Consider the following 12,497-nt stretch of genomic DNA (forward strand, 5'->3'; position numbering starts at 1 on the left):
TGCTGCTGGCCGGTACAGCAACATGACAGAAGCTAGATTTACATTGCATTCATGGCCCAAGAATGTTCAAACTGCAAAGATTTGGACGTGTTTTTTGAGAAGTTCATGGGCACATTGGGCGCCTATGAAGTGGGCTCTCCTCTGCTCTGCACTGAAGACTCGTACAAGACCTCTGATCTGTTGAGGAGTGCTGGCTATAAGCCTGTATTGAAAGAGGGTACAGTATCAACAATTAAAGAAAAAAATATATGTATTTATTTATTTTTAAAAAGGAAAGTGAGTTCAGTTGCACCAGTCCTCCCGGAGTAAGCCGAGGGTTGTTGCTAAAACCCGGGACGGAATGGGACGGGACATATCGCTAGGGCAGTGACCTCCCCGCAGGTGTTGCTAAAACCGGTGACGTTCTGTTCTGTCCCGGGTTTTAGTAACTGCCTGAGCCCAGCAGTAATGGCGGAATACACAGTATGAAGAAACGTGAATGAGTGGAGCAGCCGTCTTATTTCTAAACTGGATATTGCTGCCATCTCGCCCTTACATGGAAGAAGCGAATGAACAGAGAACTGAATGAACAACTGAAAGTCAGATTGTTTCAAAACAATCTGCCACAAGATCAGCCTTCAGGAAGCAAGAACACAGACGGGTAAGCTCCAACTCTCATTTGGATTAAAAAAAAAAAAAAAAAAAGTTGTTTACCTGCATTTAGATTAATACATATAACTTGTATTGTGTGTTTACGTTACTGGTATAAGATTATTTAATTTACTTCAGAATGTGATTGTCTCAGTTCATCTGATTATTTAATTAGCCTTTTACATTTTATCAGTGAAAATGCATGCATGTACATGTATGCTGCATAAGTTATAACACCTATCCTGTTTTAATGACAGTCAACAAAGTCAAATCAGTCTTAGTTGAGCAAGTCGGTAATGGCATTTCTTACTTTCACCATAAATATTTATTACATGACTGTGGTCTATAGCTGTAAAAGGCCTCGGCCTTAAAACCGGTTCCCGCAGTGACGTCACGGACTCAGGCATGGCTAGCTCATCGAGGCAGCTCGAATGCCAACTTTGCGGTCGATTTTAACTCTCATAAATATATATTTTTTTATTCCAATTTATGCAGCAAACAAGAGTCAAGGATGGAGATACTATCCACTCAAATTTATTTAAAAATAAAGGCTCTGCGTATCTCCTTTAAGCACATTTAACCCATTTGAAGCAGTGAACGCACAAGCGAGCAATGAGCACACACATACCCAAAGCAATGGGCAGCTATGCTACAGCACCTGGGGAGCAGTTGGGGGTTAGGTGCCTTGCTCAAGGGCACTTCAGCCCAACCTCAGGCCATGGCTGCCCCATGTTAACCTAACCGCATGTCTTTGAACTGTGGGGGAAACCGGAGCACCTGGAGGAAACTCACACTGACACACGGAGAACATGCAAACTTCACACAGAAAGGTCCCCGTTGGCCACTGGGCTCGAACCCAGAACCTTCTTGCTGTGAGGTGACAGTGCTAAGTACTGCACCACCGTGCAGATACAAATCAAGAGCTTCAGTTAATGTTCACTGAAAAATTGTGATCTATGTGGCATGGGCGTTGGTGCCAGATGGACTGGTTTGAGTATTTCAGAAACTGCTGATCTCCTGGGGTTTTCACATACAACAGACTCGAGAATTTATACAGAATGGCGTGGGGGAAAAAAAATTTGAGTGAGCAACAGTTCTGTGGGTGGAAACATCTTGTGGATAAGGGAGGTCAGAGGAAAATGGCCAGATTGGTTCAAGCTGCCAGGAAGGATATAGCACCTCATATAAATCACTCTTTGCAACCGTGGTGAGCAGAAAAGCACCTCAGCATGCAACAGCAGACAGAAGAATACACTGGGTTCCACTTCTGCAGCCAAGAACAGGAGTCTTGGAATCAAGAACAAGTTCCTACTAAAGTGGCCGGTGATTGTATATTTTTAAAAGTATCTGAAATCTTTATAACTTTTTCTGCCCTACATTTTTTTTAAGGTTTAGAAAGGCTAAAACAAAAACAAACAAACAACAAAAAAAAGGCTACCAACACAGATGCTTTGTACAAGAAGGGCCAAAGTTGTCTCCACCTGCTGAGGAGAGTGAGGTCCTTTGGAGTGAGCAAGACACTGTTGAGGACATTCTATGACACTGTGGTAGCATCTGCTATTTTCTTCGCTGTGGTCTGTTGGGGATGTAGAAGCACTGAGAGACAGGAAAAGGCTTAACAAGCTGGTGAAAAGGGCCAGCTCTGTCCTGAACTGCCCTCTGAATTCCACTGAGGAGGTGTGTGAGAGGAGGACATTAGCAAAGCTAATGCCAATCATGGACAACACCTCTCACCCCCTACACGAGACTGCTGGTGCTCTGAGCAGCTCCTTCAACAACAGACTGCTGTACCCACGGTGCAAGAAGGAATACCACTGCAGGTCTTTCATCCCAACTGCTACCAGACTTTTCAATGACAGCCTGGCATAATGTAGCACCGTTTCTCAAAGTCACGATCACTTTTTGTCACTTTATTCGCATCTCATCGCCATCATCTACTTACACTGTGCAATAATATTACTATTTGGTCCAGTATCATTTTCATTTACAAGTATTTTTCTTATTCATGTCTCACTATTCGCATCTCATCGCCATCATCTACTTACACTGTGCAATAATATTACTATTTGGTCCAGTATCATTTTCATTTACAAGTATTTTTCTTATTCATGTCTCACTCTCATAATTGTTCTGTGCTGAGTTTCCCAAAAGCATCGCAGCACAAAGATCATCGTTAAATATTAGAGCGAGCAGCACAATGAACACTCTCTCTCCTAGTTAAGATGCTCTTAGCGTTAAGAGGCTTTTGGGAAACCGGCCCCTGTTCAATTGTTCTGTACAATTATGTTCATACCCTATGCTTTTTTGGTCATTTATTGGTTACTTTACACACATATTCCATCCTCATTAGTTAAATGTCATGTTGTGCAATAACATTCACTACCTGCTGCAATATTTCTCTTTCAGCTGCCAGTATTTTATTAGTGCAATATTGCTACTTCAGGTGAAGTACAACTCTTTTTTTTTTAATTGTCCATTCCAAACTTTAAGATGAATAAAGTTTATCTTAAAATGCACACAATACATATATAAAATAAACATAAAAGCACATCATACTGCTGATATCACATTCAGAGAAAAAGATATGCCATATTCCAGAAACACACACACACACACACACACCTCTCGGGTCAGTGTGAGAAGAGTGGCTTGCATGAAGTGTGTGCGTCTGTGGTGAGAGAGCGAGAGATTTTTTTTTTACTGCAAAAGCTGGCAGGAGAACACTATATGGGATTATATAACACAGAAATAAGTCTGAGTGTATGTTTTTGAGTGTGCATGTAGAATCTGGCAGTAATACACTCCAATCCATCTGTTCTTCCTCCTCTCACTGTGTGTGTGTGTGTGTGTGTGTGTGTGTGTGTGTGTGTGTGTGTGTGTAAGGTAAAGGTGAAAGTTTTGAGTTGTACAAACAGGAAGCGTACGAGACGGAAGTAAGAAGTTTCTATGTGCATGAAGGTTTTAGTATGCACACATGCACACACATGCACCTTTATGGTTTACTGATCCATTTCACTGTAACTAAATCCCACTACACCAACTCTATCTTTAACCTCAGTGGTCTACATCGAAGCCAATTTGCTAATACTGTTACAGCAGAAACACAACAAATGGGAATATAAAGAAGTTAATTATATAATTAAGTTAAAAGCTGCTATATCCTTTGTACTAAAGCTAATAGTGTGGTGACTGCATTAATGGCAAATTTCTAATAACATTAAAGCTAACATGCGAGTAGGATTGAAGTTACATTAAAGCTATATTTAATTAGTAATAAAGCTCCATAAGAAATATAATAATGTAATTAAAGCTACATAATTCGTGTGGTAAACATAAGACAAAAATACAAATACTGCCTTCATGTTCTATAAAAGTTCATATCGTTACTCATCAATTCCTGACATACATGTTGAAACCTTTAAGTGGAAGTTCTGGAAGTCATTTTGATTCCCAGGTTACAACTGGCCACGAAAGAATAGATAATTCTTTATTTATCTAAATACAACTTACTCAATAAGGCCACATTCATGATTAGGTTTAAATCTCTAATCTCTGGTTGAGATAAATATGTTTTATGAGAACCAGATCACACTACCCAGAGATGCCTACCCCAAATTTTGAATTTCAGTATTCTTGAAAACATTTTTCAGTATTTTGGAATGACTTTCAATAACATTAATTTATGCGCATTTCCATTATAAGAGGTGTATATACCAATATGTTTAACATTTAAATTCTTAAAAAGTACTGTTTTGTGTGAATTGAATAAACAAAACACGAGCAGCCATCTCAATTGAATTTCCACTCAACAAATTTCTAGAGCATACAATATATCACATTTTTCTAAATACAATAGTGTTCCCTGTTTGCAGACATTACGGTCGACTACCAATCATTGGTATTGAATGTAACTCCTCAAAAGTATTATATTATATTGCCTGGCAAAATGTTCTACCTGTTAATGGATTCTAATAAAAATTTTTTTACATTTCTTATTTCATGCCAAAGAGAGTCCGACATTAAGATAACAATGTCCCAATATATAAATACTCCAGCATAATGCTTCAGAAGAGACATTGAATAAAATGACATTTATAATTGTATTCAAAACAGTGGAATGATCAATTTTTTGCCACAATCCCAACAACACTAATCATAAAATTCTGTTTTTGATCATACTACATGTACATTTGTACTTGCAACACTGAAAAGACTTTGAATTAAAGAAGTACAGCCAGTGTTTGATATTTCAGTGAATAAAAATCATACATGTAAAAAGAAACTGAATAAGTTTAACTCACATTTCATGGCACTAATCGGCAAGTTCAACTCCAAGCATAGGTCAACCATCACCGCTTCAGCACGTGTCACGTTCCGTGTCTTTTCATCCACAGATTTCGTAAAAAACTGCTGGATACCCCCAGATTTACTTTCCGCCTGACTCGCCATTTCAGCATACTCCATATGTTTTTTTGTAGTTGACATGCCGCCTGCAGTCATCGCGACCACCATGAGTGATGTTAATGTCAGTTCTATACAGTTTGCAGTGCGCGTATCCATTGCCCTTTTGACTGGGTGTAATGCACGGCCATTCTACCGTATATCGTGGGAGGAATACCTGAGACCTGTGAAAATAGCCCGAACAAATGTGCGGTATCTGCGCACAGACATATAAACATAGACGCCGCATTGAGCTGGTGGCCCGTTGCTGGGATACGTCAGAGTGTCCGCCATATTGGATGTGGCAAAACTTCCCCGTAAACCAATGCAAGTAAATGGACTGAACTTCATAAAGCCCCTTTCTACAATAATATTTAACTCGATGCCTTTTATTCACCCATTAAGACACACACGTATATGTTTGGGAAACAAACAGGCATCAAAACAACATATATAACTTTTAATGTGATGGTTATAAATAGTGCGAAATACCCTGTACACTGCAAACTAGCGACAGATACGCGATAGATAGCTCAGGTAAGCTAAATCAGTCAGCATACCGTAGCAAGCTACCAAAACCTGAGGCCACAATAACCAACCTACAAGACTGAATATGATAAATGATGGAAATAGTGGAAAAACTGGAAATAGTGAATGAAAATAAAAATTTACTGTTTTATTTATTGAGTCACCACACAGACCTACTCTCGTTGAATAAAGTGAGCTGAATGACCGCCAAACTGAGTTCGGCCAGGTTCTAACGTCATACCAAAACAAAATACATCACTGATTCCTTCACATTCAGAAAGGTTAAAAACATTCATCATACGTTCAAAAACGTTCATCATAGTGTGGCACTGTATTATCTAATTCTCACTGCTTATAACTATACACCTACCCGGTGGAGATGAGCTGGGAAACTGAAGACTGAAGGAACAGTCTCGTCTCGTCTTCTTCCGCTTTATCCGGGACTGGGTCGCGGAGGCAGCAGTCTAAGCATGGAAGCCCAAACTTCCCTCTCCCCAGACACCTCGGTCAGCTCCTCGGGAAGAACACCGAGGCGTTCCCAGGCCAGCCGAGAGACATAGTCCCTCCAGCGTGTCCTGGGTCTTCCCCAGGGCCTCCTCCCGGGGGGACATGCCTGGAACACCTCCCCAGGAAGCCGTCCAGGAGGCATCCGAAAAAGATGCCCGAGCCACCTCAGCTGGTTCCTCTCGATGTGGAGGAGCAGCGGCTCTACTCCGAGCTCCTCCCGAGTGACTGTGCTTCTCACCCTATCTCTAAGGGAGCGCCCGCCACCCTGCAAAGGAAACTCATTTCGGCCGCTTGTATCCGCGATCTTGTTCTTTCGGTCATTACCCAAAGCTCATGACCATAGGTGAGAGTCGGAACATAGATCGACCGGTAAATTGAGAGCTTCGCCTTTTGGCTCAGCTCCTTCTTCACCACGACGGACCGGTAAAGCGACCGCATCACTGCGGAGGCTGCACCGATCCGCCTGTCAATCTCACGCTCCATCTGAAGGAACAGTATTGAAAAGTATTTTTCCAGTCTCACCTGTGAAAGGTAATCCCATGTGATCTCGTTTGGACGGTAAACCTGTTGGTACAGTTAAACGCAGCACATGAATGAGGCATCTTTATTCTCGGCTACTGTCTAGACGCTATACCAGAGATGGTTGAAGACTCTCCACTTTGCCACATCCAATATGGCAGCGAGGATGACGTATGATTCTACGCAGAATGCGGCGTCTATGTTTATATGTCTATGTCTGCGCATGTCACACACAGCATGTGTGGTTGTCATAAAAATAAATAGCTGTGAATCGCGCATGGATTGAAAAAGTCGCTTGGACATTTAAAAACAACTCACTGGAATTTTTTAAGACTTTATAATAATTCCGTACAGAATAACACTGTTTGCCGTAACATCGTATTTACGTAACTTTTCTGTACAAAATACGGCCAATCCGTATTAGTAGGCATCTCTGCACTACCTAACTAATACCCTGTCCACACTAGGGATTTTATACCGATACGATACTACTTTCGTACCGCAACACCTGTCCACACTAGCAACTATACCGGTACTGTAGTGGTAGAACTGTATCGGTACAAAACCCACAAATGTATGGGTTTCGTACCAGTACAGTATCGGTACTGTAGCGCTTCGCTGTAGTGTGGACAGCTGAAGCAGCTCTGTATCGATACAAATATAATGCACATGCGCAATGAACCATTCCTACTTCTTCGCTGTATAAAAAAGTGAACAGAGATTCGTTTTCTTTGTTTCTTTCTCAACTGCCTCGTGCGTTTTATATGATTCGACTGAATAAATGACCACCAAAAATACAGACTGTACATTGACAACAAAAAGCACACACACGTTGTTTCATCCGCCATATTCTCGGAAGTAAGTTACTCGGTAACCACGGAAACATTTCGCGCACGCGCATTTCAACTACCATGAAAGAAAACCACAAACATTTCTCGCTAGTGTGGACAGATGCACTAAACTGTACCGGTATACTTTGTATGGATACAGTTATACCACTATCGTACCGGTATATATGTGAACACAGCATAACTAACTAGGCACTTTTAGTGGTGTGCTTGAATTTCATAATTACAACTTGGCCAGCGCAAAACAGCACTAATTAACAAGGAAGTGAAGGCAGCAAAATTCCCACACTCTCATGCACTACCACATTAATAATTACATCTTACACCAGGTTTATACGGTGCAACTTTTGGACAGATTTTGTTGCAGATTGTAAAAGCCTTTTGTTCGTGACTTAAAGATGATATTGTTAGAAAACATAATTTGATATGCGGCTGATTTAGTACCATTGTGACCAAAGACATCCATCCATTATCCGTAACCACTTATCCTGTACAGGGTCGCGGGGAAGCTGAAGCCTATCCCAGCTGACTATGGGCGAGAGGCGGGGTACACCCTGGACAAGTCTCCAGATCATCGCAGGGCTGATACATAGAGACAAACAACCATTCACACTCTCATTCATACCTACGGTCAATTTAGAGCCACAAATTAACCCAACCTGCATGCCTTTGGACTGTGGGGAAAACCGGAGCACCCGGAGGAAACCCACACGGACACGGGGAGAACATCCAAACGCCACACAGAAAGGCCCCCGTTGGCCACTGGGCTCGAACCCAGAACCTTCTTGCTGTGAGGCGACAGTGCTAACCACTACACCACTGTGCCGCCTAACCAAAGACAGTCAATGGGAAAAAAAAAAATTCTGTCAGTGTCTTAATTTTTTAAATTAAAATCTGATCCAAGAGCCACAAGATAAAATGAAACAAACAAAATATGCTGATGGACAGAAATACTCACTGGCCACTTTATTAGGAACACCCATACATACACCTGCTGTTTAATGCAGTTCTCTAACCAGCCAATCCCTTGGCAGGAGCACAATGCATCAAATTGTGCAGATACAAATCAAGAGCTTCAGTTAATGTTCACTTCAAAAATCAGAATGGGAAAAATTGTGATCTCAAAGTTACTTTCTTTCACTGTAGCATGAGTGTTGGTTTGAGCCAGATGGACTGGTTTGAGTATTTCAGGAACTGCTGATCTCCTGGAGTTTTCACACACAACAGTCTTTAGAGTTTACACAGGCAGAATGGTGCAAAAAACAAAAAACACTGAGCGAGTGACAGTTCTGTGGATGGAAACAAATGCCTTGTTGGTAATAGTCTAGGACCTAGCTTAGACATGTATGCACATAAATTTATGAGAGGATAACACAACTGTTACAGGCTAATTTGACCCCAAGGAATAACTTGGGATGTGTGCCAAAATTGCTATCCGGGGCGAACAGCCTGAAAATTACCAATCCAAGATGGCCACCGGTATTACAGGATTCTGTTACTCTTCATGTTCCTGACCCTGGTTTATGTGACACCTAGACAGTAATAATGTGATGTTAAAAGTTGTATTGTTGGCAGTTAAACATTTAGGCTCTCAAGATATTGCTGCCTACCAAAGTAATAAGTTTTGTTTTGTATTTTTCACTTTAAAAGTTAAAGGTCTCATTGCATCGTTTTTTTCATTAATTGTGCGGTGGTCTCTAGTATGAATGAATGCCCTGTGAGCCGGTTTTGGTGAAAAAAAAATGCTGTGGTTCTCCTGTTTCAGGCTGTTCTAGTTTGGTGGAGGAGTGGGTGGTGGGAGAACGACAGGATTTCAGTTCTTACTCATTAATATTCATGACATGTAAATCTGTTACCTCTGATTGGCTAACAGCACTGTGACGCTACCTCCAGTGGATCAGAACAAGCAGATGTGGGTGTCTTTGTAAAAACTGTTTTGACTGGCTATTATGGTCTCGACATCGATGTTTTGAACAGTAACAATGTAGATAACACAAATTTTACATCACATTCAACAAGATTTAAAGGAGACTAAAAGTGGTGACTTACAAATAACGTGTAAACATAGTTGGAGTTAATAAAGTTTGAACAACATGAAGGAACATACCCCGACCCCCCCGAAATTAATAAAAAAAAAAAATCTCAACGGATTTTGCATAATATAAAAAGGTCATTTTTTACTCCGAAAAAGCGGAAATCCGCAGAGAAGCGGAAAACTCTCATGCATGCTAACGTGGAGAATATGAACATGCTATTTTGTAACAAAAACCTTCCAACAAAAAGTTCATGTTTTACTTACAGCTTGTGAGCTGGTGGTCAATCATCTTGATGGTACAGATCCAGGTATTAAAAACAACCTCGAAGCAAAACCACTACTGAAGGCACCAAAGTTTGAAAAGTCACTGTGGTTGAAATGATCAGAACACAGTACTAACGTTGCATTATACTTCACTGGTGGTGTTCCAAAGATAAATTCCAACCATTTCTTCTTCACCTCTTCTATCTTGGGCAAGAAATGCAACGTTGATGTGTTACTGCCACAAATAACACAGGCACGAACTTGTTCAGACATGTTTTCAACTTGCTGTTAGGTCCTCTTCGTTAGCTACTGACGAGATGGGCTCTGCTATCTCTCCTCGTGCTTAAATTCGAACTTTCTTCCCGTGGGCGGTCGCAAGCCAAGGTGGGCGAGGCCATGAATACTAATTTTCAAAGTGACGTAAATTCGTAGGGCTTTTTCAGATTCGCTCATTTTTCCGACTATTTTCTTCCATAAGCTAATACAGGGAATGGGAGTAGAATTACATTTTCACATGCAGCATGCATATGCAACTCGGAGTGAACTATGGTATTTCAAAAAGAGCCAGTAGTAAACGTTTTTGGTGGAAGGGCACCTTTAACATTCCATCGATCATAATAATATGATTAATATAAAGAAATTGTATTTTCAATCAAATGCTTGCTTTCTTATACTCTCCTAAATTATATGCATAGGTCTCCCAAGTCCATGATTTCATGTTTGAGGTAGGGTTATTCTATTTTTCTCATGTTTTCTGTGAAACTGCAAGTTTTGGCCAATTTTTGGTGTTTTTTTTTTTTTTAAACTTGCCCTTGACCATAGCTTGTTCCCTTTTCCTTCAATCATGAAAATGATGTAATTAATGGATTCCCCATACCCCAAAACCCATAAATATATACGTTATTTACCAGTTGGGAGGTCTGTATCATGAAATACCGTGACTGAGGTCTTGAAAGTACTCAAGGCCGAGGTCATGCTATTTCACCATACGGACCGACCTTAAGCTGGTAAATAATATATTTATTTTTTTCTTTACCAAATCCTAACAGAAAACGAGAGTGCCCAAAAGGGAAAACCAAGCCGAGACGAGCCGCCATTTTGAATCCTCATTCACGGCTGTAATGCAAATTGCTTCCTCCTCGGTATACAAGTGCACTTCCATGGCAGGAAAAAAAACTACATTTTGCCACCTATATAGTCCCCTATTTATACAAAATTGAGTCATTCAGGATTCAGCCATGTTTTTGCTCGGCGTTAGCAACAGTTAGAGGTTTTTAGCTTTCTCCTGAAATGTTTTCTTTTATTTCTTCTTCCTCAGGGTAGTAAAACTCGCTTTCGCTGTGAAGACTGTCATTATCGCTATCCATGATGTAAAATTAATGCTATTATGCTGAGAAATGCTGGCAAAAATTTATAAGATTTTTGATAAAAATCTTATAAATAAATCTTATAAAAAAAAGATAAATGTTGACAAAAATTGCTACTATGCTTGTTGTTGTTGTGAACGAGTGAGTTGCCAGAGGTCCGTAACCGGAGTCCGTAGGATACGGACCCACTCGCCAGCCAATCAGAGTGCAGGATTTGATGGAAACCGGACCGCAAAAAAATAAAATGAGGTATTGCACATACTTCTGTAGTGAGTGGTTCAAAAATTTATATTTTCAATATGGCCATCTTGGATTGGTAATTTTCGTCCTGTTTGCCCAGGACAGCGATTTTGGCACACATCTCAAGTTGTTCCTTGGGTTCAAATTAGCCTATAACAGTTGAGGTATCCCCTCCTAAATTATGTGCATACATATCTAACCTAGGTCCTCTACTATAAGAGAGGTCAGAGGAAAATGGCCAGAAAAATGGTTCAAGCTGCCAGGAAGGATAATAGTAAATCATAGCAGCTCTTTACAGCCGTGGTGAGAAGAAAAGCATCGCAGCATGCAACAGCAGAACAGAAGACCACATTGGGTTCCACTCATGCAGCCAAGAACAAGAATCTTAGAATCAAGAACAAGTTCCTATTAAAGTGGCTGGTGAGGTTAAACATCCTCATATCCTCAAGTAGAACCCTGCACTCCTGCAGGAGTCCCGCGGGACCCGCCGCAAAGCAGTGCGGCGCGGGACAAATTTTGAAAGCTCATTGCGGGCGGGACCGGAAGTGCACATATGCGGGCGCGGGCGGGAGTGCACATACGCGGTGCGGGCGGGAGCGGTGATAAGCTGCAGTCCCGCTAACTAAAAACGTGTTTGAAATAAAATTTATAAATTATTAATTTATGTCTATCATATATAATTTGTGCTGGATATTTTATTTGGCATTAATAAAAACATTTTAAGATGCCTAAATTTGCAGAGAGAGTCAGATTGCCAGATTGAGTGAGGAATGGCATCTTAAATTTGCCATTGATCACCCTAACGGGAAATCCGATCACTGTAATGACTCGCCGTTCACACCCAGCTAGCAAGAGAATCATGAGTGAAGTGATTTACTGCTTGAGTTAATCTACAACTCTGATCAGAGAGACAGGTTACACAGTGACGATAGGCTTGACTCAATGCTATCCCAGAAATCCTTCCTGTAATATGCAAATTTGGCTGTCCAATCAGAGGCGGCCAAATTTGCATATTACAGGAAGGATTTCTGGGATAGCATTGAGTCAAGCCTACCGTCACTGTGTAACCTGTCTCTCTGATTAGAGTTGTTCACTCATGGTTCTCTTGTTAGCTCTGCT

At 40.9% G+C, this 12,497-nt stretch overlaps 1 protein-coding gene across 3 annotated transcripts in view; it reads right to left on the bottom strand.

The window, feature by feature from the left end:
* LOC132871589 (myelin basic protein-like) overlaps positions 1-12,497 on the bottom strand; it is a 59,806-nt gene that overhangs the window by 40,606 nt on the left and 6,703 nt on the right. Inside the window, exon 1 of one of the 3 annotated variants that reach the window (XM_060905867.1) lies at positions 5,969-6,191. The exons of the other annotated variants lie outside the window; for them this stretch is intronic. The gene's annotated coding sequence lies outside the window, so the exon portion shown is untranslated. Of the gene's footprint in view, positions 1-5,968; positions 6,192-12,497 lie in introns of those variants that run through there. 3 annotated transcript variants of the gene reach the window in all.

The sequence above is a fragment of the Neoarius graeffei genome, chromosome 23 (genome assembly GCF_027579695.1).
Source record: "Neoarius graeffei isolate fNeoGra1 chromosome 23, fNeoGra1.pri, whole genome shotgun sequence".
NCBI classification, from domain to species: domain Eukaryota; kingdom Metazoa; phylum Chordata; class Actinopteri; order Siluriformes; family Ariidae; genus Neoarius; species Neoarius graeffei.